We start from the raw sequence: 27165 nt of genomic DNA, 5'->3' as shown, positions 1-27165 counted from the left end.
CCTCTAGCAGCCTACCTCACGAACTTAGAAGAGGTAGATGGTGAGGACTTGGCGGAGTGGGTTTTGGACCTTGAAGGTCAAGGGTATTGGAAAAGAGAGCTCGAATTCGAGACTTTACACTTAAAAGAAGGAGAGACCCCTCCAACTAAGCCATCAATTGAAGAGCCACCACAGTTGGAGCTAAAACTGCTACCGTCTCACCTCAGGTATGCTTTCTTGGGACCTAACTCAATTTTACTTGTTATTATCTCATCTAGTTTGTTAGATGTGTAAGCAGAACATCTTTTACAGGTGTTGATGGAGTGCAAGACTGCAATTGGTTGGACCATTACAGACATTAAGGGTATCAGCCCGGCATTTTGTATGCATAAGATTTTACTGCAAGATGGGCACAAACCTTCAAGAGAACATCAAAGAAGGATGAACCCCAACATTAAAGAAGTGGTGAAGAAAAAAGTGATTAAGTGGTTAGACGCAGGAATCATCTTCCCCATCTTTGACGGTAACTGGGTCAGCCCAGTTGAGTGTGTTGCAAAGAAGGGTGGAATGACTGTAGTGCAAAATGAGAACAACGAGTTGATCTCAACAAGAACATTCACAGGATGGCGAATCTGTATCGATTACAGAAGGTTGAACAAGGCCACCCGGAAAGAACATTTCCCACTCTCATCCATTGATCAGATGCTAGATAGATTGGCGGAGAGGTCCCACTTCTGTTTTCTGGATGGATACTCGGGGTATAACCATATCTCCATTGCCCCGGAACATAGAGAGAAAACGTCATTCACCTGTCCATATGGCATCTACGCTTTTCGTAGAATGCCGTTTGGCCTATGCAATGCACCCGCCATATACCAAAAGTGCATGATGGCCATCTTCAAAGATATGGTAGAGGAGATAATGGAGGTTTTCATGGATGACTTCTCAATGGTGGGGAATTCATTCGATGATTGCCTTATGAACTTGCAAAGAGTATTGAAGAGGTGTATTGAGACTAATCTGGTATTAAACTAGGAATAGTGCCATTTCATGGTACAGGAAGGTATAGTCTTAGGGCACCTAGTGTCGAGTAAAGGCATTAAAGTGGATTGCGCAAAGGTTGATGTAATAGAAAACTTGCCACCACCCACTTGCGTCAAGGCAATAAGAAGTTTCCTTGGCCACGCCGGTTTCTATAGGTGATTTATAAAAGATTTTTCCAAAATTGCTAACTCGTTGTGTAAATTGCTGAAAAAGATCACCCTTTTGTGTTCTCTGATGACTGCGGGGTAACTTTCAAGGAAGTGAAGAAGAGGCTGGTGACTGCACATATCATAATTGCACCCGACTGGAGCAACCATTTGAGCTGATATGTGATGCAAACGACTATGCTGTGGGAGCAGTTCTTGGGCAGCAAAAAGATAAAGTGATGCATCCAATCTACTACGCAAGTAGAACCTTGAGTGGTGCCCAACTAAATTACACAGTGATCGAGAAGGAGATGTTTGCAGTAGTGTTTGCATTTGACAAATTTAGGTCATACTTGATAGGCTCGAAGGTAATTGTGTATACTGACTATGCTGCTCTCAGGTACCTAATTGAGAAGAAGGAGTCAAAGTCACGCGTGATTCGATAGGTGCTACTGGTGCAAGAATTTGACTTAGAAATCCATGACCGAAAGGGAACGGAGAACCAAGTGGCTGATCACTTGTCTAGGCTGGAAGGAGTAGAGAAGAAGGTTGAGGTGGAAGAGATTGTGGAGACTCTCCCGGATGAACAACTGTTGTCCACGAACCTTGAGGTAGCGCCATGGTATGCAGACATTGCAAACTACCTAGCAAGCGATATTGTTCCCTATGACCTTTCCTCTGTCCAAAAGAAAAAGTTCATTCGTGACTATCTCATGTAATATTGGGATGAGCCTTATCTGTTCAGGATTTGTGTTGATAACATGATCCAGAGATGTATCCCCGAGATAGACCAATCTTCTATTTTGTAGGCTTGTCACGTATTCCCATATGGTGGCCATTTCGGGGGAGTACGGACAGCTGCGAAGGTGTTGGAGTCAGGCTTTTACTGGGCGGCGTTGTTCAAAGATGCACACTTCTGGGTGAAGGGTTGTGATGAATGCCAACAAACCGGAAATATTTCCCCCCGACATGAGATGCCCATGAACCCAATTCAGGAGGTAGAAGTGTTCGATGTATGGGGAATCGATTTCATGGGGCCTTTTGTCAGCTCATATGGCAACAAGTACATACTCGTAGCTGTGGACTATGTGTCAAAATGGGTGGAAGCTGCAGCACTCCCTACAAATGATGCAAATGGAGTCGTTGGTTTCCTGAGAAAGAATATATTCACCTGATTTGGCACTCCAAGGGCTATAATCAGTGATGGAGGCACTCACTTCTGCAACCGAGCCTTCGCAATGTTGTTAGAAAAATATGGTGCACGCCACAAAATTGCCACCCCATATCACCCACAAACGAGTGGGCAAGTAGAAGTTTCAAACAGAGAGATAAAGAGCGTTTTGACAAAGACCGTGAATGCTACAAGAGCAGATTGGGCGACAAAGTTAGATGATGCACTCTATGCCTATCGTACCGCTTTCAAAACACTGATTGGCATGTCACCGTATAAATTGGTATTTGGGAAGGCGTGTTACTAACCAGTGGAGTTGGAGCATAGAGCCTTGTAGGCATTGAGGCAGTAATCTTGGTATAGAAGAGGCAGGTACAAGTAGAGTCACAGAGTTGCACGAGCTTGATGAGTTTCGCTACCATGCTTTTGAGAGCACAAGACTATACAAGGAGAGAATGAAGATGATGCATGACAAAAATATTCTTGAGCGAAGTTTTAAACCCGGAGATATGGTATTGCTATACAATTCAAGATTGAGGTTGTTTCCAGGCAAGTTGAAGTCAAGATGGTCAGGACCATTTCGTGTGGTAGAGATGCATTCAACTAGAGCCGTCGAGATTACGTCAGAAGATGTCTCCCGCAAGTTCAAAAGTTAATGGACAAATGCTAAAACATTATCATGGCATGGTTGAGGAAGATAAAATGATCTCGACCTTGTACTTGAAAGATCCTTGATAAGGGATAGCCCGAGTCGTGCCGCGACGTTAAATCAGTCGCTTCTTGAGAGGCAACCCATGGTTTTGTGGTAATTCGTCGTGCCACGACGTTAAATCAAGCGCTTCTTGGGAGGCAACCCAATTTTTTTTCTTTTTGTGTTTTTCTTTATTTTCCGTGCTTGATTTTGAATTGTGGAAGTATTGACAGGTTTATCAATGTTGCAGGGATGAAACATTGCGGGTTGGAATGACTCGGGTGAAGAAATCAATTTGAAGAGGGGCCAACAGTAGCTCAAGTTAAAAAGCTGGAAAAACAACAAAAACAGAAAAACTCAAACGTGGCCGGTCGCGCATATGGCCACGCATTTTTAGATCCCCACTGCCTCACATGCGCGGCCGCGCACCGACCCCGCACTAGGCATCTTTTTCTAGAGTATTTAATTAGTTAGTTATTTTATTTTATTTTTCTTTGTTTTTCTTTTAAAATACCCCGACCCCTCTTTTTTGCTAACCTAAAAGCCCCGACCCCCCTTCTCTGTACCCAAAAGGATCGAACAATCCCTTCCCACCCACCCCAATTTCAAAATAAAAGAAAAACCCTATCCTCTCCTCTCATCTCTTCTCTCCCATAACTTCCCTTTTCTCTCATTTCTTCTCTTTTGCTTTCTTTCTTAGTCTCCCCAACCCAAATCCTCACAAGTTCCCTCAGGTAAGTGTCATCGTCTTTTTCTTAATTTAGTTTAATTTCTTTGTTTTTTCTGGAATTATAGTAGATTTCTTTGATTTTTCTAGTTATACTTATTTGTAGGTTGGGGTAATATTCGAATTTCATCATGATGGGTTAGGTTCAACATTGGTATATCTGTGGTTGAATTGGGGTTATAAAATTATTGTTTGGGAGTTTGGGTGAATTGTGCACCTCAAGTGTTTGTATAAATGCCACAATGAGTTTAAGAATGTAGTTTTGTGACCAAGTGTACTGGTGAAGTCTGAGTAACCGCTCTTGGTTCACACATCGTGCCTTTTGCTGATAGTGGTATTTGTTTCAGGTAGTGTGATGCCATCCAAAAACGAAGAACCACAGGTGCCTCCTCCAGTGGTCACGCAGGCTCATCCCGGCCGCGTGCTTCGGCCAATGCTCGCCAGTATGATAGTACCAAGTTTGTATCCAGCGCAGCCCAGGAACGTTTTGGTCATAAGGCCTCCAAGAAACCCATACCGGAGACGGGAATTGATCTGGGGTGCCTCCAAAATGACTGTCCCAATATGTATCGTGAATTGGTCCGGCGCAGGCTGGGTATCTTGTTTGAAGAACCGGACGAAGCCAATTTAATGGTTGTGCGGGAGTTTTATGCAAACTGCCCGGAACATGTGAACCATGTCTGCACGATGCGAAAGAAGAGTGTGGATGCATCCATAGAGGCCATTCGGAGGGCTTACCGGTTGCGGGTGTTTGGAGAAGATCCTGAAGCGAGGGACTACTATGACACCAATGGCAGAGTACCAACATCGTGGAATTTGTTCTTTCGAACAATATGTGTGCCCAACAAGGAAGTAGTGTGGATTAACCCGGGGCGGAAGTTTCATTCGGCATCGCTTACCATTGAAGGGAAGTGTTGGCTCTACGCCATCAATAGCCACATGCTGCCCTCTTCTATACCACTGAGGTGAATGGTCCCCGGGCAGCATTGATCTGGTGTTTTATCAATGGCCATGATTTTGATGTGGCTAAGGTTATTCATGACGAAATATTCATTCGTTGTCCGGTGTAAAGGTATGGGTTCTTCTTTCCATCCTTAGTCACTAGATTATGCCGTGCGCCACGTGTAACGGAAAATAGGGACTTGGATGGGAAAGTAAAAAAAGAATAGAAGTTTCGGGCTGATAAAGTGGCAATTGGGAAGGATCCTGTTGCACCTGTTGAGACAAGTAGTGATGATTCTGATGCTCCAAAAGAGGGTAATGAAGGGCAAGCTGCGGTTGTGGCTGCTTCACCCCTGCATGAGCAGGTTATTGAGGGAACCTCAGTTGTCAGATGGGACACAAGAATGATGGCCTTGGAGCAAGAAATGGCGGGGATGCGTACTTCTGTCGTAGACTTGGGAGCTCGAGTGGATGTCCTTGCTACCCAAAATGCCAAATCTAAGAGGAATGTCCTGGCATGGCTACGTGCGCTTGGCAGGGCTTGCCATCTCGATCCCGGCACCGTCTCCGACCAGGACTGACTCTATCAGGGAAGTTTCCTTTGCCTTACATTTTTCATCATGTGACATGGGGACATGCCACCATTTAAAGTGTGGGGTGGGGGATATTGTTGTATTTATGTTGTGTATATATATATATATATATATATATATATATATATATATATATAGTAATGTAGATTAGTGTTAGTTTCTTTGGTTAGTTTGAGCAGTAAAAAAAACTCAAAAGTTTCGACTTTTCCCAATGATGGATATCATTCGATGGGTTTCTTGAGGGATTAAAGTCGAAAGAAAAAGATAAAAAGATTTTCTTTTGTTGGTAGTGTATCAATTCCCCCTTGGTTTTTCTTTGGTCCGCAGCTTTTTTTCAAGGATTTCGTTTGAACCGGGTGTAGTCAGTTTTATTTTTTTAGAAGTAGGAACCCTTGGTCTATGGGCTGAAATGAAAACAAGGTCTCTTAACTTCGTTATGCCTTGAGAATAGCGAGTGCTTTAGTGTGACGCTTAGGCTCAGCTGTTGACTTTGGTATAAGTGCCTTAAATTGTATGTTCTTAACTTGGCTTTAGTGCTTTGACTAGAGTGTTGTGGATTATCCAATCTGGAGTGAGTCATGTGCCATGTGCGTCTGAGGTTTGTTGTATTCTGTGCATTACATATGATGTCTAGAACTTGCCCTGTGTGTTTGCAAAGCGAAATAATAGTTTCTTTTAGTATTGGAAGTGATATAGGCGTTTCTTTTTTGAGCCAGTGATATACTTTTACCACCTAATTGTTATGTATCTTAGTTAACCCCTTTGATCCTGTAAACCTATTTCTTTGGCAACCACATTACAAGCCTTATCCAGTTGTTGGAATTAACCATCTATTTGAACCTTTTCACCTCTCATGAGCACTTGAATTGTTATGAACTTTGTAAAAGTTAAAGTGTAGGGTGGTTGGTTTGGCTTTTGAGTGAAACTAATGAAATAAGGAGAAAGGTGCACTATTTTGAAAAAGTAAGAGCCACTTGAATTGAAAAGGAAAGAAAAGGAAAAAATAGTTGTATTGCTGTGAAAAAAATATTCCTTGATAAGTGGTGACTCTTGATGAAATGGTGCCTAAATAATTTGGAGCTAATGTATATTGATTTGAAGTTGGAGTATGGTTTGACATAAGTGTGGGGTTTCAACTGCTAAAGTGTATGTGCTAAAGTGCTTAGGGAGGTGTAGTCACTCTTATATCTAAATGTATCCTACCCATCCCACAACCTACACTACAATCAGTTAAAAGTCCTACTTGATCCTTGAATGAATGAACTCAATTAGTAGAGTAGTACACTACGGGCAAGCCTATGGTGCATCTTTTGTGGCATATGAATGTCGTTTCTGAGAGTGAGTGAATTCTGTCTATCTTGGAGTTCCTAATTGTTCTTGAATATTATTGATTGTGTAACTATTCTCTTATGTTGTGGGAGGGCACTTGATGCATGAAGGAAAGGTAATTCTTGACCTTTATGTTAGAGTAAGTGAGTAAGTTGTGAATAATGCGTGGTGCTTGTGAGTCAATTCTTGAGGTGAAGATGTTACACTACTGTGTTTAGCCTATCTGAAATATTCTTGGTGTGATGAGTTAGGAAAGTCGCTTAGTGAGGTTGTGTCTATGTAAAGTGTGGTTTGACTGCTCGAGGACGAGCAATGGTTTAAGTGTAGGGGTATTGATAGTAGGCTATAACTATGTATTTTGGCCACTATTTGCACTCTAAATTGGCCGCACTTTACTGATGTTTGAGCGTTAAATGGTAGTAAATTGCTCTGATTGAGTATTTTATGCTTTGCAGGAGCAATTCCGGGGTACAATGAGGTTAAGGAGCGTTTTGAGCTAATATGGAGCGTTGAAGGCCAAGTAAAATCTTATGGAGTAAATTGGGAGTTCGTTAGAGGATCGAATGAGGTTAGCGTACTTAAAAAGAAGAACGAAGAAGAGTGCAGAATATGGCCCAGGTGCGGGGCCACGCAAGTCAGGCAGAAACTGGCCAAAGTACGTGGCCAGATGCGCGGCCGCGCACGTCCCTCCGAGAAAAATTATTCCAGCGCTAAAATTGTAATTCCAAAGGCGACTTTCCTTGACCTATATGAAGCCTTTCTCACCCAAAAAGAGGGTATCTCGATTTTTAGAAGAATTTTGAAGGCAAGAAAAGGCAAGAAACAAGACGGAAGATTTGGAAACGAGTTTTTATCTTTCTTCTTCCCCTTTTTATCATTGATGATGAATTCTTATATCGTGATTGTGAAAACAATTATGAGTAGCTAAACTCTTTATTCTAGGGTTTGATGGAACCTCTTGGAGGATGAATTTTTGTTGCGTTTAATATAAATTTGCCATTGAATTTTCTCTACTTGTTCAGCTACGTAATTATTGTGGTTGATTGAAGGGCCCTCAATCTATGCCTATTTAGTGTGTATTACTTGGAAAAGGGTACATATTTAGGTAGTTGTTGAACAACACTACTCCTAACGTATATGAGGGATCAATGCGAAGGGTTTAAAGGTGGAGTTAGGAATAACGAAACCTTGGTGCGATTAGTAAGCGGTAAAATAATGCTAGCTAGTGTAGTTCAGAAGAATACGTTTAGTAAATTGTTGTAATTGCTCGGAAGAGAATTACAACACCTAAAGTGCTCATGATCGGTAGAGAGTATCTAGGCAAATTTATAGGAGACGTAACAGAGAGGACTCCGATAAGAGGGGAAATCGTAACCCTAGACCTTTCCAATCTTGTCTACAACGTTCGCTTTGTTAGTAGTAAATTTACAGCTTCTTAATTACCTTGTTATTAGTTAGTAAACACTCAATTCATTATTTAATATTTTTGGAATTTCATTACCTGGATTTTTGCGAAACCAAAAGTTGTGATTAGTACGTTAATTCTCTGTGGGATTTGACTCCGGACTTTTAAACCGGGTTATATTTGCAACGACCACTTAGTCCTTTGTATAAGGCATAGTTGGGCGTGATCACTTCCTTACGCGGCTTTTACTTTGCAGCCACCGCATTTTCCTTTGTTTCTTTCTCAACCATCTTTCTTCCGATCCATTTCCCATGTCTCCTCTTTATTAGTTTCTCAAAGGTACGCCCACTTCACTAGTTAGCTCCTCTTCCAAGGATCTTGATATGTATGTATTTTCTTTATTTTGACTTTTAATGTTCTTTGTTTTTTTAAATCAGATCTGAATTTTTAGGGTTAGATAGTAAGGCATGAGGGAGAAAGTGTAGGCAAAATGGAGAGACAACTTGGAGCTTTTCACCTGAAAAGGGTAAACTTTCTCATATCTTGGTTTTTCCCACGTTCTTTGTCGCTCCTTCCTCTTTTTTGTCTCAAGTCCCCTCCTCTGTGTTTAATCAAGACTATGCAGCAAGCTTTTTGGGTTTCTGATTATGGGATGCATGCATCTCTGTTGATTAGTAGATTTAACTTTCTCTAAAAATTTCAAATATTCAAACTCTAATTTCAAAGTTTGATGTAGCTCTATAATCTTCAAAAAATAGATGTTGAAATATGTACTTAGATTTGTTTGCGATTTTTAAATATAGATAATTTCCTCAATATTAGATTTGGTTACGGTAGCTTTTATTTATTTCTTCTCGCGTATGTTGGCTTGTGTTGGCTTCAGAGCCATAAGTAACAAAAGTTAAGTTTGCAAACCTTTATTAACAGCCCGATCGGTCGTTTTGAGCTCTAGCGCATCATTCGGTGGTTTGAGGCCATGAGTAGCTTCACTTCAGGTATTATGACTTGTATGCATGGTCAGAGTCGAAATTCGGGAAGTTCGGATTGGATTTGGAAAGAAATTCTCATTTCAAAAGCTTGAAGTTGGAAGAATTGACTAACATTGGATTTTTGAGTAAACGACCTCGGAATCAGGATTTAAAGGTTCCAGCAGGTTTGTATGATGATTTTGGACTTGGGTGTATGTCCGGATCGAGTTTTGGATGACCCGGGAGCGTTTCAGCGCCTATTGTGGAAGTTAGCATTTTTGGGTGAATTTCATAAATTTGGGATGAAGTGCATTTCAGTATTAACGATGTCCGTTTGGGATTCCGAGTCTGGGAATAGCTCCGTATGGTGATTCTGGTATTGGGAGCGCGATCGGAAGTGGATTTGGAGGTCCGTAGGCCATTTTGGAGTCATTTGGCTGAAGTTAGAAATTTGAATATTTTTGAGAAGTTTGACCGGAAGTAGACTTTTTGATATCGGGGTCAGATTGCGATTCTGGAAGTTGGAGTAGGTCCGTAATGTCGAATATGACTTGTGTGAATAATTTGAGGTCAATCGGACGTAATTTGATAGGTTTCGGCATCGAATGTAGAAGTTTGAAATTCTAAAGTTCATTAAGCTTGAATTGGAGTGCAATTCATGGTTTTAGCGTTGTTTTATGTGATTTGAGGCCTCGAGCAGGTCCGTGTTATGTTATAGGACTGGTTGGTGTGATTGGATGGGGTCCTGGGGGCCTCGGGTGTGTTTCGGGGTTGTTTTGCTATAGCTGATGCTGGTGTCTGGTGTTGTTCTTCGCGTTCACGAGGAACTTCTCGCGTTCGCGAAGAAGGATTTGGCTTCAGGGATTTTGTTCTTCGCGTTCGCGAAGAAGAAAATCTCTGTTACACAGGTCTGACTTCGGAGGCTCATATCTCACAATCTATAAGGAATTTGGAGATGATCCAAAAATGAAAGTTGTAGCCCTTTGTGTCTAGCTTTCAGAAAGGTAAGTCATTTATCATTTGGATTTGTGTACAAAACATTATGGCTAGTACACTACAAGCTATTCAGGAAGATGAAGATGAAATTTGTGTTGCACAGGGCTGACTTTGGCAGCTTATATCTCAAAATCTATAAGGATTGGGAGATGACCAAAACATGAAAGTTGTATATCTTGGTGTCTAGTTCTCAAATTTAAACCATTTGTCATTTGGATTTTTGCAGAAAAAGTTATAGCCATTATAGTAGAGGCTATCTGAGAAGAGTTTGGAAATAACTTTTGAGAATTTTGTTCACCGCGAACGCGAAGAAGGATCGCCTGGGCAGTTGATAACTAGGGATTTTGACGCATTTTATACTCCTTCTTGCTTATTCTTTGATTAAAAATTCATACAAAATAGTTCCAAAAGGCTCACAAGTTGTGCTTTATTGTAGGTTTGATCATCAAAGTGACGAGATGTCGAAGATCAGCTCAAACAGAGTGAAACCTGCACAAGTGCCAAAGACAAGACAAGCTTAGGCTAAATAGGCCTAGTGCGGCCGCATACCACTTTGTGCGGTCCGCACTAGGAGATTCAGAGAGGCTAAATTTCAAGCTAAGAGGCAGTGCGGCCGCATAAGGTTTTGTGCGGTCCACACTGAAGGCAATGCGGCTGCAGTCGATTTAGTGCGGTCCGCAAAGCCGAGAATCAGAGAGGTTGCATTTTCAGAGTTTCAAACTTTCGCGGTCCGCAGTCCATTTTACGCGGACCGCACTAGAAGCCTCTACAGCCGCAGTCCATTCTGTGCGGTCCGCGGAGCCTGAGTTCAGAGAGCTGGATTTTGAAGCCAAAAGCCCCAGTGTGGACCGCGGTCCATTTAATGCGGTCCGCACTAACCCACCAGGGGCATTTTGTCCATTTTTAGGGTATCAAATATTGTAATTAAGCAGCTGCACTCGTGGGTTCGACTTTCTAAGCCATTTTGGGCAATTTTAGCTACTTTTAATCATTGAATCTTTGTATTTAACTTAGTGACTAATTATTATTAGCTTTTCTTCATCTATTTCTTGCTTTTCTTCTTTAATTATGAGCAGCTAGACCCATAAGCTAGGGTGGTGGCTCAACCCTAGTGTGGATAATTGATGGGTCTTGTATTTTAGGGCTAATTTGACTATGGGTGTTTGTTTTTTTGGGCCAATTTCATGATTAATTTCTGAATTAGTGGTTGCAAATACTAGTTTGTGTTGAGTTGACTTGAGCTCTTCTTGAGAAAGAGAGCCTAAGTCTCCGAAATTGGTCCAACAATGAATTGGGGCATACTCAAGAGATTGATAGCCCCAATTAAAGGGTTAAACCTCGAGAGAGTAATACTCGAATTGAACCCTAGTTGCTTGTGCAAATTTGCATACCCAATTGGTCTTGAGAAAGCCAATTTGGGCAAAATCACTCGAACCACCGAGAGGTGTAGAGTGGGTATAGTCGTGCAACGGTTATAACATACTCCCCAAACGTGTCAAGCATGGCTTAGATTCAAGTACCCGTCAATTGACCACCTAGGCGGTAGTCACTACCCTAGTGCCTTTTAAACCTATTTGAACAACTCGTAGCATTATAACTCTTAGCATAATTTAGTTGCAATTACCATTTGTAGTTTGATAATAGTATAAGTAAACAAAAACCCCAAAAATGGATAGAAGTGTAATTTGGAACACATACGCAATCCTAAACTAGATAGATACTCGATTCCAATTCTAGCTCTCTGTGGATATCGATCCCGACCCAAAATCGGGTAAAAGCTATTGCGACCCTCTCTTGCTACTTTTTAGTAGTGCGGAGTTGGCAGCGATCACTTTTTGGCGCCGTTGCCGGGGAGCTAACGGTTTTGGCTATCTATCTAGTTAGATTTGTGTTTTGTTCTTCTTTCCTTCTTGTTACTAATTTGTGTGTGTCAATACTTCAGGTACCAAAATAGCTTTAAATGCTAATGACCCTCTTAGAAATGTGAATGCGGGGGAGGAGGTAGATGACATTGGAGAAGAAGAGGTGCCTCTTGTACCTCAAGGACAACGTAGAGGCCGCCAAGCCAATGCAAATGACAATATTTCAGACCCTCCTCCTCCACCTCCAAGAGTGGCTCCCAGAGTTCTTCCCAACCAAGGCTATGCGAGTGCTATTGTTCTGCCCCGGATTCGGGCGGGAAATTTTCAAATAACCAACGTGATGCTGACATTATTGGAGGAGCGTGGGTATTTCACCGGTGCCCCCACTCAGAATGCGTACAAACATCTCAAGTGGTTCGTGGATACCAGTTGGGGGAGCAAGCAAACCATTGTGTCCGAGGATGCACTTCGATTGAGGCTTTTCCCTTTCTCACTTAGGGGGAAAGCATTGGACTGGCTTGAGCGACTTCCCAACCATTCCATCACAACTTGGGATGAGTTGGCGGATAAGTTCATTGCCAAATTCTTCTCATCGTGACACATGGCAGCACTACGGGATGAGATCTTAGCCTTCAAGCAGGAGCCTACCAAACCATTGCATGAGATTTGGGAGCGATACAGAACTATGGTGAAAGAATGCCCCAACAATGATATGACAGAGGCAATGATACAACAAACCTTCTATCGGGCCATCAATACAACAAATCAATGCATAGTGAACCCATTGGCTGGGGGTAATTTCATGAAGTTGCCTTACGGCGAAGCTTGTGAGATTCTTGATGAAATGGCCGACACATCCTCCGCTTGGCAAAGTCAAGCCAATGTGCCTCAGGGTGACCCCACGGTTACTCATTTGCATAAAGAACTACATGACCATGGACAGGCTATAGCAGAACTTACAACTACAATGAACCAATTGGCAAAGGCACAGTTGCAACAAGTCCAAAATCCTCGCCAAGTGAATGCTATGGAGGGTGTTAACATGCTAGTGAACCAAAGAAGGCGATGAGGTCAACAGAACCAAGGGAATTCGGATCAATTTGACAATTATGGTAATGGATTTCAAGATGATGTCTACGATGAGCAAAATGAGGAGGTGCAATATGTGAATAATTACCAAGGCCAAAGAGGAAATTCTTCCAACCAACAACAACAATGGCGATCCCAGGGCAATTGGGGTAACCAACAACAAGGCAACAATAATTGGAACAATCAACATCAAGAGAATAACAATTGGGGAAATCAAAATAACAACCACAACAATCAAGGAAACTGGGGCAACAACAACAATTGGGATGGAAATAACAACAACCAAGGCGGGTGGAACAATAACCAAGGAAATCAGGGGCAAGACTTTCAAAGGCCCCCAATGTACCAACAACCGAGCAATCCACCACCTTTTTCTCCCTAGGGTCCTAGTTCATCCAACAATGAAATGGGTAGAATTGAAATGATGTTCGAACAAATGATGAAAAAGAATGCGGATTCCAATGTGTTGGCTTCTCACAATACTTCAATTAGGAATTTGTAGGTGCAACTAGGTCAAATCTCTCAATCTCTAAATACACGCCCTAAGGGTGCTCTACCAAGTGATACGGTAGTGAACCCAAAGGGAGGAAACAATCATGTTATGGCTGTGACAACTAGGAGTGGACGAGGCGGTGATATGAATGCCTCCAAACAAACGCAAGTTTTGGGTGAAGAAGTTGAGTTGCAAGAAGATGAAGTTCCTTTGGTGGTTGAGAATGTGGTTGATGAAAATGTGAATGAAGAAGTGAGGATCAATATTCAAGATGCCGAGGTGGAAACACAAAGTGACGTGAACCCGTCTAGGGAGCACGTAATTGACATGCCGGAGCCGGTTGTGCCAAAAGCCAAGGCACCTTTGCCTAGGCCACCTCCCCCTTATCCTCAGAGGCTAGCCAAGCAGAAAAATGAGAATCAATTCAAAAAGTTCATTGACATGATGAAGAGCTTATCCATCAACGTGCCTTTGGTGGAGGCTATGGAGCAAATGCCCGGTTATGCTAAATTCATGAAAGATTTGGTGACAAAGAAAAGATCCATGGACTGTGAAACTATCAAGATGACCCACCAAGTTAGTGCTATAGTACATTCAATGGCTCCGAAATTAGAGGATCCCGGTGCTTTCACTATCCCCTGCACTATAGGGAGTGCAGACTTTGCTAAAGCTTTATGTGATCTTGGGGCAAGCATCAACTTAATGCCCTACTCAATTTTCAAGACTTTGGGTATTGGGCCACCGAGGCCAACTTCCATGCGATTGCAAATGGCAGACCGATCTATGAAGCGACCATTGGGTATTGTTGATGATGTGCTCGTCCGGGTGGACAAATTTATCTTGCCAGCTGATTTTGTGATCTTGGATTGTGAGGTAGATTATGAGGTCCCGATCATATTAGGGAGACCTTTCCTTGCTACGGGGAAGGCTCTAGTGGATATGGAAGCAGGGGAACTCACTTTCAGGATGGGTGATGAAAAAGGTCATTTTTCATGTGTGCAAGTCAATGAAGCAGCCCAATTGTACCGAAGTGTGCTCATTTGTGGATCTAGTCACGGCTGTGATAATTGATGATACTAGTGCAATGATCAATGTTGAGGACCCTTTAGAGGCCATATTGTTGAATTTGGATGTCAATGATGATGCGGGTCGAGTGGAGTGCGTGAATGCTTTGCATGGAATGGGCTCTTATTCTTATGAGCCAAGGAAGCTATCCTTGGACCTTGAAAATAGAAAGACTCCTCCTACAAAGCCTTCAATTGAGGAACCCCCGGTGTTGGAGTTGAAGCCATTACCTCCACACCTCAGGTATGAATTCTTGGGCTCTAATTCAACTTTACCAGTTATTCTTTCCTCTTGTCTTACTAACATGCAGGTAGATGCCACATTGGCATGCTCAAAAAGCGGAAAAAGGAAATTGGATGGACTCTAGCTGATATTTGGGGAATAAGCCCCGCAATCTGTATGCAAAAGATTATTCTGGAAGATGATGCAAAACCCTCCTTGGAACATCAAAGGAGGCTCAACGAGGCGATGCAAGAAGTGGTGAAAAAAGAGATGATCAAGTGGTTAGATGCCGGCGTGGTGTATCCTATCTCTGACAGCTCATGGACTTCTTCGGTGCAATGTGTGCCGAAGAAGGGTGGTATGACCGTGGTGACCAATGCTAATAATGAACTTATTCTAACCTGGACAGTGACCGGATGGAGGGTGTGCATGGACTACCGCAAGCTGAACAAGGTGACCCGCAAGGATCACTTCCCATTGCCTTTCCTGGACCAGATGCTAGATCGCCTTGTTAGGCGTGCCTTCTATTGTTTCTTGGATGGTTATTCAGGGTACAATCAAATTTTGATAGCTCCCGAGGATCAGGAGAAGACAACTTTTACTTGTCCATATGGCACCTTTGCTTTCTCTCGGATGCCCTTTGGGTTGTGCAATGCACCGGCAACATTCCAACGGTGTATGATGGCCATTTTCGCCGATATTGTGGAAGATATATTAGAGGTGTTCATGGACGACTTCAGTGTTATGGGTGATTCATTCGATGAGTGTTTGCACAATTTGGATAGAGTTTTGGCCCGGTGTGAAGACACCAATCTTGTGCTAAATTGGGAAAAATGCCACTTCATGGTTGAGGAGGGCATAGTGTTGGGCCATAAAATTTTAAAGCATGGGATTGAAGTTGACAAAGCCAAGATAGAGGTGATTTCAAGGCTTCCTCCCCCCACTTCTGTCAAGGGGGTGAGGAGCTTTCTTGGGCATGCGGGTTTCTACCGGTGATTTATCAAGGACTTTTCGAAGGTAGTGAATCCTCTATGCAAGTTGCTAGAAAAGGATACAAAGTTCGTGTTTGATGAGAGATGTATGCAAGCCTTTGAACTTCTCAAGCATAAGTTGACCACCACCCCGATCATTACCGCACCCAATTGGAGCTTTCCTTTCGAGCTCATGTGTGACGCGAGTGATGTTGCGGTTGGGGCAGTTTTGGGTCAAAGAGTAAACAAAATATTTCATCCAGTGTACTATGCGAGCAAGACTATGAACGAGGCTCAAAGGAACTACACGGTGACTGAGAAGGAATTATTGGCTATTGTGTTCGCCATGGAAAAATTTTGGCCATATCTTATGGGAGCCAAAGTCATAGTGCACACCGATCATGCAGCTCTTAGATATTTTATGACAAAGAAAGACTCCAAAGCTAGACTGATGCGATGGGTCTTATTACTTCAAGAGTTTGATTTGGAGCTGTGGACCGGAAAGGTATTGAAAACCAAGTGGCGGATTATTTGTCCCGCTTAGAGGAGGAAGGAAGGCCGTGTGATGGCCTAGAGATCAATGATACATTCCCCGATGAGCAACTGCTTTCTATGTCGATGAGTGATATGCCATGGTTCGCGGACATTGCTAATTTCCTTGTGACTGGCATCATCCCGTGTGAGCTCTCTTCTAACCAAAGGAAGAAGCTCAAACGGGATAGTCTGGACTTCTATTGGGACGAGCCATACTTGTTCAAGATTTGCACCGACAGAGTGATCCGGAGGTGTGTACCTGAGGAGGAGCAATTTAGCATCCTAGAGGCTTGTCATTCCTCCCCCCTATGGTGGCCATCATGGAGGGGCGAGGATGGCTTCGAAAGTTCTGAGTTGTGGTTTTTATTGGCCAACCTTGTTCAAAGATGCAAGTGATCTAGTCAAAAGGTGTGATCAATGTCAACGAGCGGGCGGGATTTCCAAGAAAGATGAGATTCCTTTAAACACCATTCTAGAAGTTGATATCTTTGATGTATGGGGTATCGATTTTATGGGCCCTTTTGTAAGCTTGTGTGGAAACACTTACATTCTTGTAGCAGTTGATTATGTCTCAAAATGGGTTGAGGCCGTGGCCTTGCCCAACAATGAAGCTAAGAGTGTGGTGGCATTTCTAAAGAAGAGCATTTTCACAAGGTTTGGCATGCCTCGGGCAATTATTAGTGATGGAGGATCGCATTTTTGTAATAGAGCTTTTGATGCCTTGCTTCCAAGTATGTTGTCAACCACAAAGTGTCTACGCCTTATCATCCTCAAGCAAGTGGCTAGGTTGAAGTGTCTAACAGGGAGATAAAGAGCATTTTGTCCAAAACCGTCAATGCCAATAGGACCGATTGGTCTAAAAAGTTAGATGATGCTCTATGGGCTTATCGGACCGCTTACAAGACTCCAATTGGTATGTCGCCGTACCGGCTGGTGTTTGGGAAAGCATGTCATTTACCAGTGGAGTTAGAGCATAAGGCCATGTGGGCCTTGAAGAAGTTGAATCTTGATTGGGATATAGCTGCTAATCTTTGGGTGGATCAACTCAATGAGCTTGATGAATTTAGGTTCCATGCCTACTCTAGTTCGTCTCTGTGTAAGGATAAAATGAAATACCTTCATGAAAAATATACTCGAGGCAAGGAGTTCAAGGTGGGAGATTTGGTGCTCTTATTCAATTCTCGACTGAGGTTGTTCCCGAGAAAGCTGAAGTCAAAGTGGAGCGGACAATTTGAAGTAGTGTGTGTGACACCGTTTGGTGCTCTTGATTTGAAGAACAAAAGTGGGGAAGTTCTTAGAATGAATGGGCATAGGGTCAAGCACTATTTGGGGAAGTTTGATGATAGCCATGTGGTGGCTGTTGTTCATTTCAAATGATTGGATGGTAACATGCGTCCTGCCACGATGTTAAATCAGGCGCTTCTTGGGAGGCAACCCATGTGTTTTTCTTCTTGTTTTTATTTGATTTTCATTGTAGTGTAGGATTGATTTTTTGGCTAACTGGTTGTGAGATGTTACAGGATTGAGTTGATGCAGTGCAGGACATAATTGAAAAAAAATGCACAGGTCTCTGAAGTTGCCAGTGCGGCCGCACTAGCATTTTGTGCGGACCGCACCGGTAAAGGGTGATGTGATAACTCTCTGAAGTTTGCCACTGCGGCCGCACTGCATTTTGTGCGGTCCGCGGTGGACCACTGTGGCCGCGGTCCATTTTGTGCGGACCGCAGTGGGTTGCTAAGTTGAACTGGAACAAGGCTGTGCAGTGCGGACCGCCGGTCGATTTTGTGCGGTCCGTACTGGTTGGTGAGACTGGGCCCAGGTCCTTTCTATAAATAGGGCCTGAGGCCCTCCTTTACCCTTTTCGCACCTTTNTGTACTGAGCTGCGCTCGTGACTTCCGTTTCTTTAGCTATTTTGGGCAATTTTATCTTCATTTCAACAGTGAATCTTCTAGTTATTCTTAGCAATTAATTAATATGAGTTGTTTTTCATCTATTTCTTTGTTTCTTTCTTTAATTATGAGTAGCTAGACCCATCAGCTAGGGTTGTGGCTCAACCCTAGTGTGGGTAATTGCCGGGTCTTGTATTTTAGAGCTTGATTGACTATGGGTGTTTGATATTTGGGCTAATTCCATGTTTAATTGCTAAATTAGTGGTTGCAAACACTAGTTTGTGTTTAGTTGACTTTTGCTCTTCTTGAGAAAGAGAGCCTACGTCTCTAGAATTAGTCCAACAAGGAATTGGGGCATACTCAAGAGAATTGATAGCCCCAATTAAAGAGTTAAACCGAGAGATCGTAATACCCGACTTGATCCTTAATTTCTTGTGCAAATTTGCATACCCAATTGGTCTTGAGAAAGTCAATTCGGGCAAAATCACTCGAACTATCGAGAGGTATAGAGTGAGTAGAATCGAGCAATGGTTATATCATACTCCCCAATTGTGTCAATCTAGCTTTAGACTCAAGATTCCGTTAATTGACCACCTAGGCGAAAGTCACTACCCTAGTGCCCTTTAATCATTTGAACAACTTGCAATAGTTTAATCCTAGCTTATAGTAGTTTAATTTATCATTGTAGTTTATAGAATTAGAATCAAAATTAAAACCCAAAAATGTGTAGAAGTGCAATTTGGAGCAAATACACAACTCCACTTTAGATAGACACCCAACTCCAATATCTAGCTCTCTGTGGAATTCGATCCCGACCCTAAATCGGGTAAAAGCTGCTTCGACCTCTCTCGCTACTTAATAGTAGTGCAGGGTTGGCCGTGATCAACTTTTTGGCACCGTTGCCGGGGAGCTAACGGTTTTGGCTATCTATCTAAATAGATTTGTGTTTTGTACTTCTTTCCTTCTTTGTTACTAATTTGTGTGTTTCAATACTTCAGGTACAAAAATGGCATTAAATGCTAATAACCCTCTTGGAAACGTGATATCGGGGGAGGAGGTTGATGACAATGGAGATGAAGAGGTGCCTCTTGCAACTCAAGGACAACCTAGAGGCCGCCAGGCCAATGCAAATAAGAACATTCCAGAACCTCCTCCGCCACCTCCAAGGGCGGTTCCTCGAGTTCTTCCCAACCAAGGCTATGCAAGTGCAATTGTCCCACCCCAGTCCGGGCGGGCAATTTCCAAATTACTAATGTGATGTTGACATTGCTGGAGCAGCGTTGGTACTTCACGGGCGCTTCCACTAAAAATGCTTACAAACATCTCAAGGGTTCGTGGATACTTTTTGTGGGAGCAAGCAAACCAATGTGTCCGAGGATGCACTTCGATTGAGGATCTTCCCATTCTCACTGGCTTGAGCGACTTCCCAACCATTCCATCACAACTTGGGATGAGTTGGCGGATAAGTTCATTGCCAAATTTTTCTCACCGGGACACATGGCAGCACTACGGGATGAGATCTTAGCCTTCAAGCAGGAGCCCACCGAACCATTACACGAGATTTGGGAGAGATATAGAACTATGGTGAAGGAATACCCCAACAATGATATGACCGAGGCTATGATACAACAGACCTTCTATCGGGGCATCAATACAACAAATTAGTGCATAGTGAATCAATTGGTTGGGGGAAATTTCATGAAGCTGCCTTATGATGAAGCTTGTGCAATTCTTGACGAAATGGCTGACACATCCTCCGCTTGGCAAAGTAGAGCCAATGTGCCACATGGTGACCCCACGGTCACTCATTTGCACAAGGAACTACATGACCACGGACAGGCTATAGCAGAACTTACAACAACAAAGAACCAATTAGCAAAGGCATAATTGCAACAAGTTCAGAATCCTTGCCAAGTAAATGCCATGGAGGGTGTTAACATGCTTTTGAACAATAGAAGCTAGAGAGGTCAATAAAACCAAGGGAATTCGGATCAATTTGACAATGATTGTGGTGGATTCCAAGATGATTGTTATGATGGGCAGAACGAAGAGGTGTAATATGTGAATAATTACCAAGGCCAAAGAGGAAATTCTTCCAACCAACAACAACAATGGCGATCCCAGGGCAATTGGGGTAACCAACAACAAGGCAACAATAATTGGAACAATCAACAACAAGGGAACAACAATTGGGGAAATCAAAATAACAATCGGAACAATCAGGGAAACTGGGGCAACAACAACAATTGGGGTGGAAACAACAACAACCAAGGCGGGTGGAACAATAACCAAGGAAATCAGGGGCAAGGCTTTCAAAGGCCCCCAATGTACCAACAACCGAGCAATCCACCGCCTTTTCCATCCCAGGGTCCTAGTTCTTCCAACAATGAAATGGGTAGAATTGAAATGATGTTTGAACAGATGATGAAAAAGAATGCTGACTCCGATGCGTAATTGGCTTCTCACAATACTTCAATTAGGAATTTGGAGGTCTGGCTAGGCCAAATCTCATAGTCTTTGAATACTCGCCCTAAGGAGGCTCTACCGAGTGATACGGTAGTGAACCCGAAGGGTGGGAACAATCATGTTGCTGTGATACTCGGAGTGGACGAGGCGGTGATGTGAATGCCTCCAAACAAAAGCAAGTTTTGGGTGATGAAGTTGAGTTGCAAGAAGATGAAGTTCCTTTGGTGGTTGAGAATGTGGTTGATGAAAATGTGAATGAAGAAGTGAGGATCAATATTCAAGATGCCGAGGTGGAAACACAAAGTGACGTGAACCCGTCTAGGGAGCACGTAATTGACATGCCGGAGCCGGTTGTGCCAAAAGCCAAGGCACCTTTGCCTAGGCCACCTCCCCCTTATCCTCAGAGGCTAGCCAAGCAGAAAAATGAGAATCAATTCAAAAAGTTCATTGACATGATGAAGAGCTTATCCATTAATGTTCCTTTGGTAGAGGCTTTAGAGCAGATGCCTGGCTATGCTAAATTCATGAAAGATTTGGTGACAAAGAAAAGATCCATGGACTGTGAAACTATCAAGATGACCCACCAAGTTAGTGCTATAGTACATTCAATGGCTCCGAAATTAGAGGATCCCGGTGCTTTCACTATCCCCTGCACTATAGGGAGTGCAGACTTTGCTAAAGCTTTATGTGATCTTGGGGCAAGCATCAACTTAATGCCCTACTCAATTTTCAAGACTTTGGGTATTGGGCCACCGAGGCCAACTTCCATGCGATTGCAAATGGCAGATCGATCTATGAAGAGACTATTGGGTATTGTTGATGATGTGCTCGTCTGGGTGGGCAAATTTATCTTGCCAGCTGGTTTTGTAATCTTGGATTGTGAGGTAGATTATGAGGTCCCGATCATATTAGGGAGACCTTTCCTTGCTACGGGGAAGGCTCTAGTGGATATGGAAGCAGGGGAACTCACTTTCAGGATGGGTGATGAAAAAGGTCATTTTTCATGTGTGCAAGTCAATGAAGCAGCCCAATTGTACCGAAGTGTGCTCATTTGTGGATCTAGTCACGGCTGTGATAATTGATGATACTAGTGCAATGATCAATGTTGAGGACCCTTTGGAGGCCGTATTATAATTTGGATGTCAATGATGATGCGGGCCGAGTGGAGTGCGTGAATGCTTTGCATGGAATGGGCTCTTATTCTTATGAGCCAAGGAAGCTATCCTTGGACCTTGAAAATAGAAAGACTCCTCCTACAAAGCCTTCAATTGAGGAACCCCCGGTGTTGGAGTTGAAGCCATTACCTCCACACCTCAGGTATGAATTCTTGGGCTCTAATTCAACTTTACCAGTTATTCTTTCCTCTTGTCTTACTAACATGCAGGTAGATGCCACATTGCCGTGCTCAAAAAGCGGAAAAAGGCAATTGGATGGACTCTAGCTGATATTCGGGGAATAAGCCCCGCATTCTGTATGCACAAGATTATTCTGGAAGATGATGCAAAACCCTCCTTGGAACATCAAAGGAGGCTCAATGAGGCAATGCAAGAAGTTGTGAAAAAAGAGGTGATCAAGTGGTTAGATGCCGGCGTGGTGTATCCTATCTCTGACAGCTCATGGACTTCTCCGGTGCAATGTGTGCCGAAGAAGGGTGGTATGACCGTGGTGACCAATGCTAATAATGAACTTATTCTAACCTGGACAGTGACCGGATGGAGGGTGTGCATGGACTACCGCAAGCTGAACAAGGTGACCCGCAAGGATCACTTCCCATTGCCTTTCCTGGACCAGATGCTTGATCGCCTTGCTGGGCGTGCCTTCTATTGTTTCTTGGATGGTTATTCAGGGTACAATCAAATTTTGATAGCTCCCGAGGATCAGGAGAAGACAACTTTTACTTGTCCATATGGCACCTTTGCTTTCTCTCGGATGCCCTTTGGGTTGTGCAATGCACCGGCAACATTCCAACGGTGTATGATGGCCATTTTCACCGATATGGTGGAAGATATATTAGAGGTGTTCATGGACGACTTCAGTGTTATGGGTGATTCATTCGATGAGTGTTTGCACAATTTGGATAGAGTGTTGGCCCGGTGTGAAGACACCAATCTTGTGCTAAATTGGGAAAAATGCCACTTCATGGTTGAAGAGGGCATAGTTTTGGGTCATAAAATTTCAAAGAATGGTATTGAGGTTGACAAGGCCAAAATTGAGGTGATTTCAAGACTTCCTCCCCCCACTTCTGTCAAGGGGGTTAGAAGTTTTCTTGGGCATGCGGGGTTCTACCGGTGATTTATCAAGGACTTTTCGAAGGTAGTGAATCCTCTATGCAAGTTGCTAGAAAAGGATACAAAGTTCGTGTTTGATGAGAGATGTATGCAAGCCTTTGAACTTCTCAAGCATAAGTTGACCACCACCCCAATCATTACCGCACCCAATTGGAGCTTGCCTTTCGAGCTCATGTGCGACGCGAGTGATGTTGCGGTTGGGGCAGTTTTGGGTCAAAGAGTGAACAAAATGTTTCATCCGGTGTACTATGCGAGCAAGACTATGAATGAAGCTCAAAGGAACTACACGGTGACTGAGAAGGAATTGTTGGCTATTGTGTTCGCCATGGAAAAATTTTGGCCATATCTTATGGGAGCCAAAGTCATAGTGCACACCGATCATGCAGCTCTTAGATATTTGATGACAAAGAAAGACTCCAAAGCTAGACTGATGCGATGGGTCTTATTACTTCAAGAGTTTGATTTGGAGATAGTGGACCGGAAAGGTAGCGAAAACCAAGTGGCGGATCATTTGTCCCGCTTGGAGGAGGAAGGAAGGCCGTGTGATGGCCTAGAGATCAATGATACATTCCCAGATGAGCAACTACTTTCTGTGTCGATGAGTGATATGCCATGGTTTGCGGACATTGCTAATTTCCTTGTGACTGGCATCATCCCGTGTGAGCTCTCTTCTAACCAAAGGAAGAAGCTCAAACGGGATAGTCTGGACTTCTATTGGGACGAGCCATACTTGTTCAAGATTTGCACCGACAGAGTGATCCGGAGGTGTGTACCTGAGGAGGAGCAATGTAGCATCCTACAGGCTTGTCATTCCTCCCCCTATGGTGGCCATCATGGAGGGGCGAGGACGGCTTCGAAAGTTCTGAGTTGTGGTTTTTATTGGCCAACCTTGTTCAAAGATGCAAGTGATCTAGTAAAAAGGTGTGATCAATGTCAACGAGCGGGCGGGATTTCCAAGAAAGATGAGATGCCTCTAAACACAATTCTTGAAGTTGATATCTTTGATGTATGGGGTATCGATTTTATGGGCCCTTTTGTAAGCTCGTGTGGAAACACTTACATTCTTGTAGCGGTTGATTATGTCTCAAAATGGGTTGAGGCCGTGGCCTTGCCCAACAATGAAGCTAGGAGTGTGGTGGCATTTCTGAAGAAGAGCATTTTCACAAGGTTTGGTATGCCTCGGGCAATTATTAGTGATGGAGGATCGCATTTTTGTAATAGAGCTTTTGATGCCTTGCTTTCCAAGTATGGTGTCAACCACAAAGTGTCTACGCCTTATCATCCTCAAGCAAGTGGCCAGGTTGAAGTGTCTAACAGGGAGATAAAGAGCATTTTGTCCAAAACCGTCAATGCCAATAGGACCGATTGGTCTAAAAAGTTAGATGATGCTCTATGGGCTTATCGGACCGCTTACAAGACTCCAATTGGTATGTCGCCGTACCGGTTGGTGTTTGGGAAAGCATGTCATTTACCAGTGGAGTTGGAGCATAAGGCCATGTGGGCCTTGAAGAAGTTGAATCTTGATTGGGATATAGCTGCTAATCTTTGGGTGGATCAACTCAATGAGCTTGATGAATTTAGGTTCCATGCCTACTCTAGTTCGTCTCTGTGTAAGGATAAAATGAAATACCTTCATGAAAAATATACTCGAGGCAAGGAGTTCAAGGTGGGAGATTTGGTGCTCTTATTCAATTCTCGACTGAGGTTGTTCCCGAGAAAGCTGAAGTCAAAGTGGAGCGGACAATTTGAAGTAGTGTGTGTGACACCGTTTGGTGCTCTTGATTTGAAGAACAAAAGTGGGGAAGTTCTTAGAATGAATGGGCATAGGGTCAAGCACTATTTGGGGAAGTTTGATGATAGCCATGTGGTGGCTGTTGTTCATTTCAAATGATTGGATGGTAACATGCGTCCTGCCACGATGTTAAATCAGGCGCTTCTTGGGAGGCAACCCATGTGTTTTTCTTCTTGTTTTTATTTGATTTTCATTGTAGTGTAGGATTGATTTTTTGGCTAACTGGTTGTGAGATGTTACAGGATTGAGTTGATGCAGTGCAGGACATAATTGAAAAAAAATGCACAGGTCTCTGAAGTTGCCAGTGCGGCCGCACTAGCATTTTGTGCGGACCGCACCGGTAAAGGGTGATGTGATAACTCTCTGAAGTTTGCCACTGCGGCCGCACTGCATTTTGTGCGGTCCGCGGTGGACCACTGTGGCCGCGGTCCATTTTGTGCGGACCGCAGTGGGTTGCTAAGTTGAACTGGAACAAGGCTGTGCAGTGCGGACCGCCGGTCGATTTTGTGCGGTCCGTACTGGTTGGTGAGACTGGGCCCAGGTCCTTTTCTATAAATAGGGCCTGAGGCCCTCCTTTTACCCTTTTCGCACCTTTCACTCTCAGAACCCTAAATCTACTGTTCACCATCTCTTTTGCTTGCACTCAACTGCTTGGACTTGTTATTTTTCATTAACTCACATCTGGTACCATTATCTTTCTTTGATTGTTTAATTTTTGTTAATTTCTTTTAATTTGTTTTCTTTCTTCCCTTTTCTATGTTTCCCTTATTTTCTTCAATTGATTAGGTTAGGGTTATTGATTTCTAGGTTAAAATAGACATAGATAGTTAAAATCAATGGGTAATCATGTAGGGACACTACCTAGGTGGACAAATTGGACCCAAAATCAAAATACATGAAATCCTAATTTAGTGCCACAACAGGGCACTCAGTGCGGACCGCGGTCATTTTTGTGCGGTCCGCACTACCATTTTGTGCGGACCGCACTGATAATCTTCTTATTGTTGAACCTTAGGCAGTGTGGCCGCGGTTGATTTTGTGCGGTCCGCACTGCCTAGATACAGAGAGTGGGTAGTTTGAACCCCACCTCTGTGCGAACCGCGGTTGATTTTGTGCGGTCCGCATTGACCTCAGTGCGGCCGCAGTTGATTTTGTGCGGCCGCACTGGGTAACTTCTGCAACCTGTCTGCCACTTTTCTTTCCTGCTTCTGCAACTTTGTCTTAACTGATTACACTGACACTAATAAGCTGATTGAATTATGATTGTAGACAATGGTGAGACAACGAGGCAAACAACCAGGCAGAGGAGAATCTACCCGGGGAGGGAAGCAGAAAATAATAAAACTCACTCCCCAAGTCCGGGAAAGCATTAAATAGACAAGAAAGATGATCAAAGCTGCTGACAGAGCTGCTTCATATTCCTCGGGCAGTGAGTATGAGCCATCCCGGGAGATTTCCTCCGACTCGATACCAACACACATCCCTGACTGGCCAGAGAGGTTTAGGTTACGAGACACTCCTCCACCATCAACCACTGCCCAAGCACCAACAAATGTTATTTCTGAGTCGTCTAAGGGCTCAACAGCAGGTAGTGGGGAATACTCCACCTCTCCCACAGTTTCATTATCCGGAGAGGGTGGAGGAGGAGATGAGGAGGAAGTAGAGGGAGATGAGGAGGTAGCAGAAGGTGGTGAGCCTCAGGTGGGAGGCATTGCCAGAACTAGAAAGCCAGAAGCTTGGCAAGATAGATTCGTGAGTGAGGTGGCATACCATAAATTTCGGGAGTGGTGGCCGGTGAGAAAGTAGATCCTGGAGCGAAGTTTTATTTACAAAGACCTCTTACCTCACAATCCCAACGTGCTGAGGCAGTTTAGGACAAGAGTGGGCTGGGAACATTTTCTAGAAGAGTGTGTGGATGCCAATGAACACATGGTCAAGGAGTTTTACTGCAATGTAGCCCACATCAAAAAGGGCTCCAAAGTGACCAAGGTTCGGAATCTGAAAGTGTTATTTGAAGGGAAGAAACTCAACGAATACCTTGGCCTCAATGAGGAGGATGAGACCTTGTACATGGCAAAGTTAGAAATGGGTGAAGAAGTTCGTCCCTGGCTAGCACAATACCTGGCAATCCCAGGTACCACCCCTGACTGGTTGACTGCTGGAGTCAAAATTCTGAGAAGGAGTTTAAACTTTGAGGCACGGGGGTGGGAGACTTTTGTATGTAGCAGGTTGGACCCCACGACACATGACAACACCCTTCCTCTTTCCCGGGCTGTGTTGGTAGCTTCGATCATGGCGGGGTACCCAATCAATGTGGGGAATGTGATGTCGATGATTATCTCCATTGTGGGTGCCGAGCATGACAGGTACTATTCGTTCTCCTTTCTCCAGCACCCTCACTATGTACTTCCGGGACTTGAAGGTGGAAAAGAGGTCCTTCGATGTCACAGTCAAAGCGAAGGCCCCCTTTTCCTGGTATAGCATGCAGGGGGATGACAACCC

The 27165-nt window shown here is 43.6% G+C and overlaps 1 pseudogene; it reads left to right on the top strand.

Annotated features, from left to right (window-relative positions):
- LOC109233696 lies at window positions 421-23295 on the top strand (annotated as a pseudogene).

Source organism: Nicotiana attenuata, chromosome 10, assembly GCF_001879085.1.
Source record: "Nicotiana attenuata strain UT chromosome 10, NIATTr2, whole genome shotgun sequence".
Taxonomy (NCBI): domain Eukaryota; kingdom Viridiplantae; phylum Streptophyta; class Magnoliopsida; order Solanales; family Solanaceae; genus Nicotiana; species Nicotiana attenuata.
The sequence above is the reverse complement of the archived record's forward strand: the minus strand, read 5'-3'. Positions and strand labels throughout refer to the sequence as shown.